This window comes from Euprymna scolopes, chromosome 22 (assembly GCF_053919585.1).
Source record: "Euprymna scolopes isolate OS-2025 chromosome 22, ASM5391958v1, whole genome shotgun sequence".
Taxonomy (NCBI): domain Eukaryota; kingdom Metazoa; phylum Mollusca; class Cephalopoda; order Sepiida; family Sepiolidae; genus Euprymna; species Euprymna scolopes.
Window position 1 is genome coordinate 100309293 of NC_136503.1, and position 16767 is coordinate 100326059.

A 16767-nucleotide genomic window follows, 5' to 3' on the forward strand; every position below is an offset into this window, starting at 1 on the left:
AGGGGTACTAGGGAGTCGAGCAGCAAGATGTCTATTCACATTACATTTGAACATCTGCATGTCAGTACAGTTGGAAAAACATGAACCTGGAAGGTAGTTCTAGAGTCTAGCAGTTCTGGGGAAGAAACTATTGTGTAGGGGTGGGACTTGGCTGCTTGTCGAGTTTGTCGGGGGTATTTACGACAAAGGGGGGTACAAGGTCTTGCAGTTCGTCAGAGCATCCACCATTAAAATACTTGTAAAGAAGACAGAGGAATGCAACATTTCGTCGATGGGACAGTGGTTGAAGCTTAGATGACAGTTCGGGACCTATCAGGTTGGCGACTCTCTTTTGAACCTTTTCCAGAAGTGAGAGACTAGTAGTTTATATTTGCACAACAACATTGGCCTTTTATATATATATATATATATATATATATATATATATATATATATATATATATATATATATATATATATATATATATATATATATATATGCAGTAAAAATAGGTTTCCACACTTTTTTTTCGTATTGTAGGCATCTTGTACTAGAATTTTGAATTTTAATTAAAAAAAAAAAACATGAAAATAAAGAAAAACAGCAGTAGGTTCTTTGATAAGACAAGGGCGCGTTCGGAATGAACATTTCTGTTTAGAGCACAATTGAACCATATACTTGACTTTTACATTTTAAACTTTAATTCAAACGATTATATATAAAATAATTTTATAAAAATCAACAGTAGATTCTCTACAGTGCAATGTAGATTGAGTCACTGCGGGAAGGCATGTGAAGCTTCTCCCGCTGGGTCTCCAACTAGAGCAAGAAATTAATCGATTCGATTGAAAATTGTGCGATTATACAGGTTTCGATGGCAATAAAATATTGGAGGGTGAAGCATTCGTTTATCAGCACTCAATCCCGGACGACATCGGATTTCCCCGCGTGTCTGATGTTTGCCTGCGTTTCTTATAAATACTTATGCAGAGTAAGAACCGAGGTATTCTCTGAAATCTTCGAACAGTTTACAGAAAACGCCGAAAGTTGTTGCAAAGTTGAGTCAGCGATGGCCTTATCTCTCTTCCACAACGAGATGTGACACAAGGGTCGGAATGTGTGACTGAAGAACAAGCGATCCAGAAGAGGAGCACTCTGTCCTGCAAAAAGATTCTCCAGTAAGGGCGCCCCAGGCGATTAACATTGAATGAACACTCTCAAATAGAGAGGGCAAAACCTGGAACGGTGGACCTTCTAGGACTGCACAGGACCAATATCGCACCACAACGAACGCAGTAAAACGTGTTTACAGAGATGACTTAGACTTTGTTGGCTTTTGGTGTTGAGGGAAATATTCATCCCGAATGCCGTATCAGTGAAATCATGGCAGTTAACATCAAAGTGTCTCAAGCCAAGATAACAGTGTAGTATCTGTTCTGATGCCACACTTCACTTTTTTTTGTCCTTGGTCAGTGGAAGAGAAATCTTTCATGACTGAGACAATTTTTATTTTTGTTCTTATCCAGAGTGACCCTTTTTGGGGAGCTGGATTTTGCCAATATTTAAAACTGACACTGTCTTTACTTTAACTCTGCCCACGTGGGGAGATAAGTAAATAGGGACATCAAAGTCAACGTCTGTGTGTGTGTGTGTGTGTGTGTGTGTGTGTGTGTGCGTGTGTGTGTGTGTGTGCGTGCGTGCGTGTGTGTGTATGTGTGCGTGCGTGTGTGTGTGTGCGTGTGTGCGTGCATGTGTATGTGTGTGTGTGTGTATGTGTGTGTGTATGTGTGTGTGCGTGTGATACTCTCGTCGATGTCGGCGTATGAAGTCCACCACACCAAATAAGTTGTTTGCTTAGCCTCCGAGCCAAGATCACGGTGTAGTATCTGTTATAATGCTCAACTTCATCTTTTCTGCCCTCGGTCAGTGGAAGAGAAATCGTTCATGACGGAGACAATTTTTATTTTTGTTCCTATCCAGAGTGCCCCTTTGTGGTGCTAGTGCACTTATTGATCCCCGCTATTTTGACTAATTAAACCTTTAACGACTGAGCAAAATAATTGTCTCGGGCTTTAATTTTATTTAAACGTACATAAAATCGTGTTTAATTTTTAGTCGTGCAAAATTGGCAAAACTAAGGTACGACTAATCTAAAAAGTAAACTTGTTTTTCTTTTTAGATTTTATTTTAACGAAAAGAAAAAATAACGGAAAAAAGTGGCACACAGAATAGGAAAAAATAATATTAAGAAAAAAAAATGTAAATGCTTTTTATATGAATCTAAAAATACATTTGCCGAATATAACCTCTCGATTGAAATTTGTGAGTAAATTAATTTTATTGTTTATTTTAATAATTTTACCACAAGTTTTTATTATATTTTAATATTTTTACCACAAGTTTTTATTATATTTAATAATTTTACCACAAGATTTACTTATATTTTAAAAATTTTACCACAAGTTTTTATCATATATTAATAATTTTACCACAAGTTTTTATCAAATTTTAATAATATTACCACATGTTTTTAATATATTTTACTGATTTTACCACAAGTTTTTATTATATTTAATGATTCTACCACAAGTTTTATTATATTTTAATGATTTTACCACAAGTTTTTATTATATTTTAATAATTTTACCACAAGTTTTTATTACATTTAATAATTTTACCACAAGTTTTTATTATATTTAATAATTTTACCACAAGTTTTTATTATATTTTAATAAGTTTACCACAAGTTTTTATTATATTTTAATAATTTTACCAAAAGTTTTTATTATATTTTAATAATTTTACCACAAGTTTTTATTATATTTTAATAATTTTACCACAAGTTTTTATTATATTTAATAATTTTACCACAAGTTTTTATTATATTTAATAATTTTACCACAAGTTTTTATTATATTTAATAATTTTACCGCAAGTTTTTATTATATTTAATAATTTTACCACAAGTTTTTATTATATTTTAATGATTTTACCACAAGTTTTTATTATATTTAATAATTTTACCACAAGTTTTTATTATATTTAATAATTTTACCACAAGTTTTTATTATATTTAATAATTTTACCACAAGTATTTATTATATTTAATAATTTTACCACAAGTTTTTATAATATTTAATAATTTTACCACAAGTTTTTATTATATTTTAATGATTTTACCACAAGTTTTTATTATATTTTTATGATTTTACCACAAGTTTTTATTATATTTAATAATTTTACCACAAGTTTTTATTATATTTAATAATTTTACCACAAGTTTTTATTATATTTTAATAATTTTACCACAAGTTTTTATTATATTTAAATAATTTTACCAAAAGTTTTTAACATATTTTACCACAAGTTTTTATTATATTTAAATAATTTTACCACAAGTTTTTATTATATTTTAATAATATTACCAAAAGTTTTTATTATGTTTAATAATTTTACCACAAGTTTTTATTATATATATAGTTTTACCACAAGTTTTTATTATATTTAATAATTTTACCACAAGTTTTTATTATATTTAATAATTTTACCACAAGTTTTTATTATATTTAATAAGTTTACCACAAGTTTTTATTATATTTAATAATTTTACCACATTTTTTTTATTATATTTAATAATTTTACCACAAGTTTTTATTATATTTTAATAATTTTGCCACAAGTTTTTATTCCATTTTAATAATTTTACCACAAGTTTTTATTATATTTTAATAATTTTACCACAAGTTATTATTATATTTTAATAATTTTACCACAAGTAGTTATTATATGTTTATAATTTTACCACAAGTTTTTATTATATTTTAATGATTTTTCCACAAGTGTTCATTATATTGTAATAATTTTACTACAAGTTTTTATTATATTTTAATGATTTTATCACAAGTATTTATTATATTTTAATGATTTTACCACAACCTTTTATTATATATGATTACCACAAGTGTGATTTATATTTTAATGATTTTACCACAAGTTTTTATTATATTGTAATAATTTTACCACAATGTTATATCATATTTTAATGATTTTACCACAAGTTTTTATCATATTTTAATAATTTTACCAGAAGTTTTTATCATATTTTAATAATTTTACAACAAGTTTTTAACATATTTTAATAATTTTACCACAAGTTTTTATTATATTTTAATAATTTTACCACAAGTTTTTATTATATTTAATAATTTTACCACAAGTTTTTATTATATTTAATAATTTTACCACAAGTTTTTATTATATTTAATAATTTTACCGCAAGTTTTTATTATATTTAATAATTTTACCACAATTTTTTATTATATTTTAATAATTTTACCACAAGTTTTTATTATATTTAATAATTTTACCACAAGTTTTTATTATATTTAATAATTTTACCACAAGTTTTTATTATATTTAATAATTTTACCACAAGTTTTTATTATATTTAATAATTTTACCACAAGTTTTTATTATATTTAATAATTTTACCACAAGTATTTTTATATTTAATAATTTTACCACAAGTTTTTATAATATTTAATAATTTTACCACAAGTTTTTATTATATTTTAATGATTTTACCACAAGTTTTTATTATATTTTTATGATTTTACCACAAGTTTTTATTATATTTAATAATTTTACCACAAGTTTTTATTATATTTAATAATTTTACCACAAGTTTTTATTATATTTAATAATTTTACTACAAGTTTTTATTATATTTAATAATTTTACCACAAGTTTTTATTATATTTAATAATTTTACCACAAGTTTTTATTATATTTTAATAATATTACCAAAAGTTTTTATTATGTTTAATAATTTTACCACAAGTTTTTATTATATATATAGTTTTACCACAAGTTTTTATTATATTTAATAATTTTACCACAAGTTTTTATTATATTTAATAATTTTACCACAAGTTTTTATTATATTTAATAAGTTTACCACAAGTTTTTATTATATTTAATAATTTTACCACATTTTTTTTATTATATTTAATGATTTTACCACAAGTTTTTATTATATTTTAATAATTTTGCCACAAGTTTTTATTGCATTTTAATAATTTTACCACAAGTTTTTATTATATTTTAATAATTTTACCACAAGTTATTATTATATTTTAATAATTTTACCACAAGTAGTTATTATATGTTTATAATTTTACCACAAGTTTTTATTATATTTTAATGATTTTTCCACAAGTGTTCATTATATTGTAATAATTTTACTACAAGTTTTTATTATATTTTAATGATTTTATCACAAGTATTTATTATATTTTAATGATTTTACCACAACCTTTTATTATATATGATTACCACAAGTGTGATTTATATTTTAATGATTTTACCACAAGTTTTTATTATATTGTAATAATTTTACCACAATGTTATATCATATTTTAATGATTTTACCACAAGTTTTTATCATATTTTAATAATTTTACCAGAAGTTTTTATCATATTTTAATAATTTTACAACAAGTTTTTAACATATTTTAATAATTTTACCACAAGTTTTTATTATATTTTAATAATTTTACCACAAGTTTTTATTATATTTAATAATTTTACCACAAGTTTTTATTATATTTAATAATTTTACCACAAGTTTTTATTATATTTAATAATATTACCGCAAGTTTTTATTATATTTAATAATTTTACCACAATTTTTTATTATATTTTAATAATTTTACCACAAGTTTTTATTATATTTAATAAGTTTACCACAAGTTTTTATTATATTTAATAATTTTACCACAAGTTTTTATTATATTTAATAATTTTACCACAAGTTTTTATTATATTTAATAATTTTACCACATGTTTTTATTATATTTAATAATATTACTACAAGTTTTTATTATATTTAATAATTTTACCACAAGTATTTATTATATTTAATAATTTTACCACAAGTTTTTATTATATTTTAATAATTTTACCACAAGTTTTTATTATATTTTAATAATTTTACCAAAAGTTTTTAACATATTTTACCACAAGTTTTTATTATATTTAAATAATTTTACCACAAGTTTTTATTATATTTTAATAATATTACCAAAAGTTTTTATTATGTTTAATAATTTTACCACAAGTTTTTATTATATATATAGTTTTACCACAAGTTTTTATTATATTTAATAATTTTACCACAAGTTTTTATTATATTTAATAATTTTATCACAAGTTTTTATTATATTTAATAATTTTACCACAAGTTTTTATTATATTTAATAATTTTACCACATTTTTTTTATTATATTTAATAATTTTACCACAAGTTTTTATTATATTTTAATAATTTTGCCACAAGTTTTTATTGCATTTTAATAATTTTACCACAAGTTTTTATTATATTTTAATAATTTTACCACAAGTTATTATTATATTTTAATAATTTTACCACAAGTAGTTATTATATTTTTATAATTTTACCACAAGTTTTTATTATATTTTAATGATTTTTCCACAAGTGTTCATTATATTGTAATAATTTTACTACAAGTTTTTATTATATTTTAATGATTTTATCACAAGTATTTATTATATTTTAATGATTTTACCACAACCTTTTATTATATATGATTACCACAAGTGTGATTTATATTTTAATGATTTTACCACAAGTTTTTATTATATTGTAATAATTTTACCACAATTTTATATCATATTTTAATGATTTTACCACAAGTTTTTATCATATTTTAATAATTTTACCACAAGTTTTTATCATATTTTAATAATTTTACAACAAGTTTTTAACATATTTTAATAATTTTACCACAAGTTTTTATTATATTTTAATAATTTTACCACAAGTTTTTAACATATTTTGTGCTGGCCCAACCGAGTAACTGGTCCGAGTAAAAGTTGCTTTAATTGAAAAACAACAGCAGGAGCAAATAATGGTACATAATTTGTCGTACAATTTTAGTAAACCCCCTTATGTAGGTATTTATTTGCTTCTCCGCATAAGCAAAATATGACACAAGATCGGTTTTTATGTGGAGTGAAAGGGGGAGGGGGAGAGAAAGGGGGAGTGATATATAGGGTTGCCCCTACATGGACCACGAACCAATTACCACAAGGGCAATGGTCTCAAAGTGCAGCATCTTCCGGAGCATATACTACACTTTGATCAGCCAAAAGGCCAAGTAGAAACGATCAAAATCCGGGGCGACTAAATTGCCCGAGTCGGCTGCTGCTGTTTATTAATCAACTTTACACTTTTTTTTTCTATATGACAAATAGCAGGAGCAGTCAGTCGTAACTTGATCGGGCATAATTTTGGTCGTACATATTTAGTAAAACCGTAACCAGAACCATGTGTATCCTTCGTTTTGTGATATCAGCTTTATCCCCAGAATTTTTTTTATTTTTATTAATTCTAATTTCAAGGGACGCTTGAGAATAGCACAGGGTTAAAAGGTCAACACCATGTGATGCTATTTTTAAGACAGAACAGAAATGGGTCGCATAATCTATGGAGTCTCAAGAAATAGATAAAAAAAAAAAAGCTGGGCGGGGGGTGAGTTGAGGAAGAAAAACTGAATGATTAGTGTGGGGAGGAGAAATTATTTTTGCGATGCCCGATCAGAAGGCGGCCAACCAGCTGCGAAATCTGACTAATTGCTGCTGTGATAATAGTCGACATGTGCCCGACAAGGTGCGCGCGCAGATAGATTCGCCGAGAAAACAGAGGCGTTTTTTTTTTAAACCTAAACTAAGAATAAACTAATAATAAAAAAAGCAGAGGAGATAGAAGAGAGTAAGTAAGAAAGGTGAGAGGTGTGGATCGTGTCGTTTGCTTTGCCATACAAGGGGATGACGTGTCACCTTTAAAGAACACCCGGTGACTTCAGGGTCTTAGCCCCCTCCCCCACCCTCCCATCTTATAACCGTTTATGGCTCTTTACAAGTTCTATTCGTCATTGCTTCCTGGTTTTAACCTTAATTTTCAAGGATTTATATATATTTTTTATTTCACTTTATTTCGATGTTTTCAAAAGTCAAATATTAGTCCTTTCGGGTTTGTATTACTGTAAGCATAGATTCGAAAAAGTTGTCAAAAAAAAAAAAATAACAAATAAATATTATCAAAGGCAAGATAAGTTACTTTTCTACCAAACTGGATACATTTTTTTGTGTTTTTATTCAATGTAACATGTTTATTCAGCTCGAAAAACATGCAGTGTTTACAGATGTGTTGGAAAATTCAAAATGGCGCCCGACACCCCCTTTAACATGATAAGTTTGGGAAAAGGTGTTATAAATAATAAACTAGAGACAAAATACTATTAAAAAAAAACGAATATATGTCAACTTATGTCACGGTAACATATAATGAGCGAATTTCTAACAGTATTTTGTCTAGTTTATTATTATAACATCTTTTCCTGAACTTACCGTGTTAAAGAGAAAGTCGGGCGCCATTTTGAATTTTCCAATACATCGGTAAACATGGTATACTTTTTGAGCTGAATAAACATGTTACATTGAATAAAAACACGAAAAATATATCCAGTTAGGTAGAAAAGTAACTTATCTTGCCTTTGATAACATTTATTTGTTATATATTTGTTTTGACAACTTTTTCGAATCTATGTGTACAGTAATACAAACCCGTCCTTTCATATGCGCTAACCCTTCATTTCTACATGAGATGCAAATATTCGAATATTACACTAAAGTTTTTCTGAGTTAGCAAAAAAATTAAGAATATCAATTTCCTCTCCCCAATCGACCAGTTAAATCTAATTTATAAAATTCACTATGTCTGTCTGTCTGTCTCCATATTTTCAAACTCTATCTCTACGGAAACTTTATCCAGTAGTGAGGCCCCAGATTGCGGGCTTTCGGGAGTATGGAGCCACCCTTTAATTACCATTGCTCCTAGGTCCAATCTGACCCGGAGTGGTAGTACCTGTTAGGGTCCCAACTATGGGTTAACTAGAAACCGACTTGAAAACAACAAATATATTCTATTAAAAAAATGTTCTCAAATCTTTGGATTCGGTATTAAATAATCTGAAAAGGGTTGATATGCCGTAAAACAAAAACAATCAACCAACCAAATCTTCGGAAACTAAAAGTCGCAGAGCAGCGATAGGGGCCTGAAATAATTGGATTTTTTTTTATGGACCGTTTTTTACGGTTCAAATAGTTTTTAAGGGTTCAAAATTAAAAAAAAAAAATTGTTATGCATTTTGTACACTTATCTTAGTTTATTTTTAATCAGTTCATATGCGTGTCATGTTAGTAGAGTGGTAACGTCACCAGCTTTGAATGCTTTCGGTTTCGATTCTAGCTGATGGTACATATATATATATATTTTCATTTTTGAAATCACCACCCTATAATAATTTATACGAAATCTGGATAAAATAAAAATCATATTTAAGCGTATTCTTTATTTTACATGGAGGCCACCACTTATCAAGGCCGGAACCCACTCGGGGATAAGCATTATTGCGTGTACAGTAATCAATGGGATAGTACCGTAGTAATCGTTAGTATTGGAGATTTGAAAAAGTGTCCTACTTAAGGGAGCGGTTCATCAGGAATTTGTTTATGTTGGACTTGAACACATCCAAGTTGTAGTCAGGTGGGAAACATGCAAACGGAACAGAGTTCCACAGGCGTGCACTTCTAAGAAAGAAGCTTTGTTCATGGAATCTACACTTTGATTTAGTCACAGATAAAGAGTGGGGAAATTATTGACAGTGGTTTCAGCTAGACGGGTGTTTATCATGAAAAATTTGCGAGGGGGGACCAGAGGTTGGAGCTCAGACGAGCACTTGCCATGAAAATTTTACGACCGGGGAAGGCCCACACCCGCTAGTTTGTTATAGTATATCTTTCTTGTGGGATCTTGTACTTACTTTGCTATCCCAATAAAATGTATGCACTTTTTAAATGACCATACAACCAACGTTTATTATAAGAAAGAAAAGTTTCATACATCAAAATACTGTGAACATATATAGAAACCAGTTAATTATCGAAAGTGTTTAGATTGTTGGCAATTGTGGTTCACGAACAGCTACAACGCTCACTGATTGAATCAGTAAGGTTCCAAATCAGTTACATTGGTATGTTGACACATCTTCTTTCAATGGTTGCTTTCAACTCATTCATTGTAGCTCGTTTTGTTGTGTAAACCCTGTGTTTAACATGCCCACAACCTCGCACCACCCAAGTGAAAAATCCAGGGGAAGGTGGGCAATACTCGATACTTCTTCTTCGTCCTCACAATCTGTTTCGCAGGTGATCATCGAGATATGCTCTTACGTCATGAGGATAGTAGGGAAATGCTCCATCCTGCTGGAATTGCGATTCTTTATTCCTAAACATCTCTTGGGAACGTGGTATAGCGTTAGTGACACATAATATGGTTTCCATTCTGCTAGATCTACAGCAGATGTGCTTACAGTTATATCACATAGGATAAGCGAATCACTCGACGGAGGCACCCTTTCTAGGGCAATTGCTCTTGACATATCGAAGGGCTTTGATAGGGTATAGCATAAAGGTTTACTTCATAAGATCTCCAGTTATGGTATAGCTGGAAATGTCTTCTCAATTATTAAAACATTTCTCTCTGATAGGTTCATAAGAGTAGTAGTTGATGGGCAAAAATCAGAAGCTAACAGTATTAATGCTGGAATTCCTCAGGGGTCCATCGTGGGCCCAACTCTCTTCCTGATCTACATTAATGATCTTCCAAATCACATCCTTACATCATTCGTAGACATTTATGCTGATGACACTACCATCTATGGTAGCACATCTAAGACCGTAAATGACCAAGTTCTCTCTGATTCTCTCTCCTCTGATCTTGAGCACGTGGTACAATGAGGAAAGGAGTGGCTTGTTACTTTTAATGCATCTAAAACCAAGCCTTTATCTTTACATCATAAATGCTCTGATCCCGATCTGGCATCAATTGAAATGAATGGCTCTCGTCTTGGGGAGGCCTCATGTTTTGACAAGCTTCTGGGCTTGATCTTTACTCCTGATCTTAAATGGAATACGTACCTCAAACCTGTTGCTAAGTATGGAGTACTGTTGCCACATCTGGGCAGGAGCTACTAGAAAGGACTTGTCCTGCCTTGATAGAGTTCAAAATAGACTTCGTAGCCTCGTAGGATATGTCCTTTTCTCTTCCCTGCAACCTCTATCTCACAGAAGAAATGTTGCGAGTTTGTCTTTGCTTTATCGTTATTTTCATGGCAAGTGCTTGACTGAGCTTCAATCTATGGTCCACCCTCGCCAAACTTTCACAAGAAACACTCGTCTAGCTGAAAACGAAAAAGATGTGTCCTCTACTCCTGATCTGAAATGGAACGCGTACATCAAGTCTGTTGCCAAGGTCGCTGGAAAGATGGTGGGATCCTTCTACCGCACCAGAAGATATCTCACTACTGATGCAATTCTCTATCTATATAAAAACCAAGTACGTCCATGGATGGAATACTGCTGCCATATCTGGGCAGGAGCTGCTAAAAACAGCATATCCTGCCTTGACAGAGTACAAAATAGACTTCGTGGCTTACTGGGGGATGCCCTTTTCTCCTCATTGCAACCTCTCTCCCACAGATGAGACGTTGCGAGCCTATAAAACTGTATGTTTTATCGTTATTTTCATGGCAGGTGCTCGTTTGAGCTTTAATCCCTGGCCTCCCCCACTCTTTATCTGTGCCTAAACTTAAACATAGATTCCACGAACAAAGCTTCTTTCTTAGAAGTGCACGCCTGTAGAACTCTGTTCCGTCGGCCTGCTTCCCACTTGACTACCACCTGGATGTCTTCAAGTCCAACGTAAACAAATTCCTGATGAACCGCCCCCTTAAGTAGACACTTTATTAAATCTCCCCACTAACGTACTGTACATGCAATAACCCTTATCCCTGAGTGGCTTCCGGGCCTTGATAAGTGGTGACCACCTTAAAAAAAAAACAAAAAAAGCCACTATCAATAATTCCCCCAATCTTTATCTGTGCCTAAACCTAAACATAGATTCCATGAAAAAAGTTTCTTTCTTAGAACTGCACGCCTGTAGAACTGTCTTCCGTTTGTCTGCTTTCCAGCTGACTACAATCTGGTTGTCTTCAAGTCCAACGTAAACAAGTTCTTGATGAGCCGTTCCACTAAAGTTAAAAAATTTACCAAATTTCCATTACTAACGATTACTATATTGTCCAATTGGCTACTGTACACTCTTAACCCTTATCCTCGAGTGGTCTCTGGCCTTAATAAGTGGTGATGCCTATGTAAAAAAAAGGTGAGATAATTTAAAGAGTGTATACATCTTATTGGGACACCTTATATATTTTTTTTCATTTTACTTCAGTCGAAGTTCTCAAAAATTAAGTGGTAGTCCCTTCCTTGGTGTTAACTCGGCTTTTTATTCTCGACCTTTAAAATCAACAGTGATTAGGCCATTCCTGTAATGGAATGATTACGGTGTAGTTCTTGTGTAGTTTTGGGAGACCCAACCTTACAAGCTTTGCCTTATCTGTTTTAGAAGGGTTAGTTTATTGCTAATCGCCCGAGGCTCCCTTACCAGAGCATGCCGACGAGGCGGTCAGGCACTTTGCAGATAAGAGTGCCCCTCCTCGGGGGCGTTCACTTATCAAGCCGACTTTCCCTGTTAAATTCTTGCAGTGGGGAATAACTAAACATACCCTATGCCCTAACACTTGATCTCTCTAAGACATTCGTAAATTTCGAATATTCCAATGAATCTCCTTTGCGTCTCAAATATTGAGTTAGTAAAGGAATTAAGAATATCAAATTTCCCCAATAAACCATTTAAAAATGTCAGTGGCTTTTACGAGGACTAGTACACGTTCTTAAAGTGATGTTGCCTATAGTAACGGCACTTAGGTGGATGCTCCACCAGAATAGATAAATTTTTGTCCTGGAATCCAGTAAGAAAAAGAGACCACAAGAAAAATTTACTATATCTTTCTCGTAGTCTCTTTGTCTTACTGGATTCCAAATACTATATCTTTCCAAATCCAATCGAATATCAATTCCGATATCCAAATACTATATCTTTCTTGTGGTCTCTTTGTTTTAAAATTGTGGGGTCTGTGTTCGCGCCTGATCCACAAAGTATGGAAATAAAAAATTAAAAAATTAAAAAAAAAAGACGTTTACAAGTGTTTTTGATATACATGTACACAATAATACTTTGATAAGTATGGTTTAACTTGAATAGGGATGGTATAATAAAATTGTGGGGTCTGCGTTCGCGCCTGGACTCCATAAAATGGAAATAGGCACAAACTTTAATAATGACTTTTCATATCTATCTGCGTAAGTATACTTTGATAATTATGTTTCAGTTTGAAGAAATATGGTATAATAAAATTATGGGGTGCCCGTTCGCGCCTGACCTGGAAATATGTCACAAAATTTAACAAGTTTTTTTTTTTTTTTATAGATCCACAGAATATTGTGATAAGTGTTTCAGTGTGAACAGGTATGGTATCATAAATTATGGGGTTTATCTTTTTTATTTTTACATTCATCATATTTTGTTTTGGTTTTAATACCCCCAAATTCGAAGCTATCTCTTTACAACTCTTCCTTTTCATAACCTATCATACTTTCATAAATCAGAGTCTATTTTCTGTATGCTGTTTTTGAACCCAGTCAACGACGGGTACTTTTGATAGTATATATATATATATATATATATATATATATATATATATATATATATATATATATATATATATATATATATATACATGACAAAATGTCAACATGTTAAAATGTAACGCAGAACTATTCATATAATCATTACGTCACCTTTCGAATGTTTTCCGCCCTGACTCATCAGAAGAATAGAAACTCATCTACTTTAAAAGTTAAGTTCATTTCTCTTCTGATGACTCAGGACGGAAAAGATTTAAAAAAATTGACATAATAATTATATGAATAGTTCTTCGCTATGATACAGATGCTGTCAGGAACTGAACATTTTAACATGCCGAAGTTATTAACGGTAAAATAGGCAACATTTTGGAATTTATAATCTAGACTATTTTTTTTCACTTATTACATCAAGCGCCATGAATTAAACGATCGGTTTAATTAAAGGGTGAAATATAAGCGCATTTTCCCAATATATATACATATAGTTTTAAAAAAAGTAATAGGCGGAAGTTTCTCGAGAGCTCTTTCGGCTATCATCTCGTCAGGAGGAAATCGATAGCAACCTAAATAATATTGTAACGAAAATAAGGAGTTCTATAGGGGAACTTATTAAATGTACCAAACGCACGGAACACGTTTGGCACATTTATATATATATATATATATATATATATATATATATATATATATATATTAGTAATTTGATATATATATATATATATATATATATATATATATATATATATATATATATATATATATATATATTAGTAATTTGATGATTTCAATACTTTTGCTCGATTCCGATACAATTACAAATTCCGATTACGATTCTTTATACATCTCTAAATGTTTTACTATAGAGTTGTCATTTATTCTCGATTTCTGTAAAAAAAAAAACCCAAAAACCAAAAAAAAAAAATAAAATAAAATAAAATAAATAAATAAAAAAAAACAAAAAAACAAAAACCATCTGTTTAATATGCAGACATTTTCCTAAACGTAACAATACACTTATAGGGTTGATCTATCGATTTTAGTTTTACTGATATTGTAAAATCAATAAATATTTATTATTTTTTCATTATTACAAGCAATAGAAGATTTTGCTTTAAACAAAATGAAATAAATTAAAAAAAAACAATTAAAAGAATCATTTTGGCATCGGAAAAGAGGCACCGATTATTTCGATTCCGATATCGAATCCGATACCCCCAAATTTGTCGATTCTTCCGATTCCGATTAATCGTCCCAACCCAACACTAATCTATCTATCTATCTATCTCTCTCTCTCTCTCTCTCTCTCTCTCTCTCTCTCTCTCTCTCTCTCTATATATATATATATATATATATATATATATATATATATATATATATATATATATATATACGAGCAAAATAAATTTAATTGTAATTTTTATTTTATTTTTATTTTATTTTTATTTCATATATATATATATATAATAAATTCCACAGCCAAACAACGGCTGCGACGTTGTTTGGCTGTGGAATTTATTATATACAATCTCTCACATTCTGAAAATCATATATATATATATATAATGTATGTATCTACATAAATTTTTTTGTAGATATTTTCAGTATTTACTTCGATACGCAAATATAGCTAGGTAGAAAGTTTTGAAAATATATATGGCAATTAAGCTACACAGAATTTTCCGCGTTTTATCCTCGTGAGGATTCGCCAAGCTATTACATGCTTCCTGTTTTTATATATCTCAGTGGTATTGAGTTTGCTAATCAGCCAATCAGATTCTTAGTCACACACCCATTTATTGTAGCCACTGAGCGCACACACACTTGTTTTTTTTTTTTTAATTTTATTTTCTTTGTAATCGGAGTCTTAATTTGTATGTTTCTAAACTTTTTATGTTTTACTATATTATTTTTTGATGTATAACGAAACGGTAAGCTGTTGTTGTAAGACAGCTAAGATTAACGAAATCAGGAGCAGCTATAGGATAGCTGTCTACCGAAAATATTAGCAGCATCAGCCGTTTTAGCAATATGCAAATTAACAAGCCTACGCGAGCTTACGTTACGGGAAGAAGAAGGGAAGTAGAGGGAAAAATAAACCAAGTGATTTAGGTGAGAAACAAAGTCTGAGCCGGGGAAGATGGGCGTGTGAACAGGAGGACGAGGACCGGCTGAGGTGGCGGGGAGGGAGACTTTTAAAAAGCACGTTATACGGCAGAGTGTTGTAAAAGACATGCGTGCGAAAAGACTTTTGAAAGATAGTAAAATGCATTGTTGAAGACGTTACTTTTTTAACTTCTTTTTCTCCTTATCTTTACGGGTTCGAGCCTGCCTGCATACTATCCTTGTTTTATCGTTACTTCCATGGCAGGTGCTCGTCTGAACTCCAATCTCTGGTCCCCCCTCGCCAATCTTTCACGATAAACACCCGTCTAGCCGAATCCACTTTGAAAAATTTCCCCCACTCTTTATCTGTGCCTAAATCAAAACGTGGATTCCATGAACAAAGCTTCTTTCTTAGAACTGCACGCCTGTGGAACTCTGTTCCGTCTGCCTGCTTCCCACCTGACTACAACTTGGATGTGTTCAAGTTCAACGTTAACAAATTCCTAATGAACCGCCCCCTTAAGTAAACACTTCATCAAATCTCCACACTAACGTAATGTACGTACTTGCAATAACCCTTATCCCTGAGTGGCTTCCGGGCCTTGATAAGTGATGATGATAATTTTTTTAAACTTCTTTTTCTCCTTAGCTTTACGAGTTCGAGCCTGCCTACCTTCCTACTACCATTTCTTTTTAACATCTCTCTCCACCCGGGCTGCCTACTGTTGTTTTGATTCCCCCTCCCCGCTACTTCCAGATTTTTTCGGGCTTTCTTACAACACCATCTCGGCAGGCCCGGGCAACGCCGGGCATCCCTGCTAGTATAATAATATATACGAAATCTGCATTAATCAAAATATCATATTTAAGCGTATTTCACGACCGGGTAATGCCTGGCGGCTTGCTAGTATACAACTATATACATATAAACAAACATAAACATTGACTCACCACCTACAGACTTGACTTCCATGCTTTATTAATAATGTTTC